Source organism: Epinephelus moara, chromosome 14 (genome assembly GCF_006386435.1).
Source record: "Epinephelus moara isolate mb chromosome 14, YSFRI_EMoa_1.0, whole genome shotgun sequence".
In the NCBI taxonomy this organism is placed as follows: Eukaryota; Metazoa; Chordata; class Actinopteri; order Perciformes; family Serranidae; genus Epinephelus; species Epinephelus moara.
This window is the reverse complement of record NC_065519.1, coordinates 35,896,185-35,899,298: the sequence shown is the minus strand read 5'-3', so window position 1 is coordinate 35,899,298 and position 3,114 is coordinate 35,896,185. Positions and strand designations below refer to the sequence as shown.

Sequence of the window (3,114 nt, the reverse complement as noted above, 5' to 3'; positions counted from 1 at the left end):
AGATAAAATAATTGCATTTCTTAGCTAGCCACTCACATATCTATATTTTCAACAGGTGTACCTGTGGTCACTGTACAAATCTCTCTCCTAGAGAGAATGTCTGTTGCAGGGAGGTGACAAAGTTAACAGAGCCCAAACAAGCTTTATCTGTATTTGATATTTCAATTTGACATGACTGCATTGTCCCCAGATAAAGATTGCAATGTATTATATAAATACACACATAAACAGTATAAATACACACACACACACGTGTTGATACAATATGCATAAATCCCCCCAAAATATGCTGCTTTTCTTGACGTGCAGGTGATGCACAGGTGTGAACAGGTTGGAGGAGCAGCCTGCATAACAATGCACCCAGGTTTTGAACCCGTTGCCCTAAACCCCTATGTGCTGCAGGCTGTGTATGGCACCTACCTGCAGTTATTTGGGGAGATGGAGGAACCTGTGCTCAGTAGGTCAGTTTTAGGAAATGAAACTCACTTTATACAGGTGTTACTTGAGTATTTTTAATACATTGCACAAGGTTTATATAAGGTCAGCAAGTATGAAGTGATATAAGGCAAATTTCTGACAATCTCAAATTATTTCCATCTTCATGATTCTTTTTTTTTTTTTTACCACATACAATTACGGTATTCCCATTCATGACAAAACAGTTAAAACTGAAAGGCTGACCAGAGTCCATTCATTCATTTTTTGCAGTTGCTACAGACATCTGGCCTACCGCAACTTTGTACGCTGGTGCTGGGGATACCTTGGTCGGCACGTAAGGGTGGTCATCCCATCATGTGCCGTCACCCGCATCAGGCTGGAGTTTCCAGAAATTGGGGAAACCTACACAGGTTTCCAACTCCCCCCCCCTTGACTACAATTAAAATAAAAATAAAATTGCAACATTTCAAAAGTTCTTTTTTGTGCTGAATGATATAATTATGACATAACAGAATGTACTGCAATGCAATACAGGTTATATTGGAAACTCCCAGTAGGAATTAGACTAGTTTTAGATTAAATATTTTCAGGAAATGAAAATAATTTAGAAAAGACAAATAAATCAAAAGATGTTTTGAAAATTTTAAATTTTTCATTGAAATTACAGTATATAAATATATATATTCATAAATATGTCTTCATCACATTAAATCAAATTGTGCTGTGAACAATACAGTGCTATTGTGACAGGAATACTGTTATGAAACAACCATTACATTATTATCTGTCCAGATTTGAATTCAGATCTCAAGTATTTTTTTCAAAAGTCAAGCAATTTTCAAACCTTGACAACACCACATTACAATTAAAGCATGATAAATATGAACATTGGCTTGGATAGCATCAAAACACTGCCATGTTTACTGGATAGGGTTTTTATCAGCAAGGGCTTAAATGATACACTTTTTCATGACCATGGGGACCCTGATAATAGGGGAATATACACCAATGTCCTTAACAACATAGACCTCAGCCTGATGGTGTTTGTGGAGTGCAGGTTTATGGATGAAATTTTAACCGAGCTTTGAAATGTAATTAGGTGTTTGGTAACAGAGGGACTTGAAGGTTGAAGATGAGGAACTTTTGAGCGATGTGGAACTTCATTGGGCCCCTGTGCGTGTGGACGACAGTCTGAGACATGTTTCATGTAACCAGAGAGGAAAGATGGCAACCTCTAGCAGATGATCAGTCCTCAGCATCTCTAGTAGGAGACAGATAAAAAGAGGCTTCAGCAAGATACATACTCTGGTCAATGAGGTAGTCATTACAAGTAAATGTGTTGTTAATAAGTTTAGAGTTTCAAATGCTATTTTGGAAGCATGAAATTACCAGCCAGGAATCTGAAATTGTATCCAGTGTAGAACATTGGTCAATTCTCTACATGTTTGATGTTCAGTATTATACAACCAGGTGTCTGATTAATACAATCACTTATTTGTGTATGGTCTAAAATACCACGTGAAGACTGCAACCATGAAGTACTCAGCTCAGTCTGAAATGTCAGTAGGGCTGACGGGGCTTGGGCCTGTTCTTATCCCCCATCCATAGACAGGAACTCATCTGTGTCTGTTGAGAAAATAAAGTAGACTGATTTTAGAGTTTGAAGACAGGTATACGTCAACAGGTGGAAATAGAAAAGGCACAAATGATTAAATTAACATCAATAACCATACATGTATTCCTACAACATATTATGTATTGAGCCAAACCTCACCTGTCCTTGGAAAAGCGGGACTTGTGTCTGGCAACTGCATCCTGCTTATCTGGCCTGGTGAACTGGGCACACAGTGGCTCTGGTACAGGGATCTTGTCCAGGAGCTCCTGATATGGACGGGGGTCTTCCACAACATTGTGGAAAAGCAGTTCCATCAACGCGTCAATGTAGCCTTCATGATACACATAAGACAGAGTTATGATAATTTTACCCAATTAAATATTTATGCAGTTTTTCTGTCAATCAACTAATTACCTGCAGTTGGCCTACTCTTGAGTTGACGCACCGTGAAGTCCCCATGTTTGTACTTCGGGTATGTAATGGAGTACCTGAGTTCTCCCGCTGTGGTGGATGAATGAACTCTTGTTGCGTTCATTATAGTGCATCGCCGTAAGCTGTAGTCTAATGAATGATTATTAAACAGATAAATATATATAATATATAAATATATTACTAATAAATACAAAATACGAACATGGTAATATTAAGTTTGAATTATTATTACACAATACCTGCACGACATTCCAGTGTAGGAGAACACCACATTCTTGGGTGCAAATTTCAGGATAACACTGTGAAAACACTCAATCTGTGAAGTGTGGTGTTGTGGACTGATCTTCTCCATGTCTGTCAGTAGTCTGGTAGACAGCAGAATCGCTGTCAATTTCTCACATGCTGCTGTACCTACACACAGGAGTAATGTAATATAATTAAGGCAATCTAGGAACAGTAACTAACTGTAAACTTGACTATAGAATATACCACAGGAAAATGAGAAATGTCACTGTGTATTTCTGTGTGGCAGTTTACTAAGATAGATGCAACCCCAGAAGAGCAGAATTGACTTAAACGATTGAACACCTTCATAATATTTTGGTTAATGTACTACCGTTCTTACTTGG

The 3,114-nt window shown here is 38.1% G+C and overlaps 1 long non-coding RNA gene across 1 annotated transcript; it reads right to left on the bottom strand.

Moving 5' to 3' along the window:
- Positions 1-875: 875 nt before the first annotated feature.
- On the bottom strand, positions 876-2,378 carry LOC126400978 (uncharacterized). Its single transcript, XR_007571032.1, has 3 exons — positions 2,213-2,378; positions 1,954-2,064; positions 876-1,699 (listed from the first exon to the last, which is right to left on the bottom strand). It is a non-coding gene; the product is annotated as an uncharacterized LOC126400978 (long non-coding RNA).
- Between the last annotated feature and the right edge of the window lie 736 nt (positions 2,379-3,114).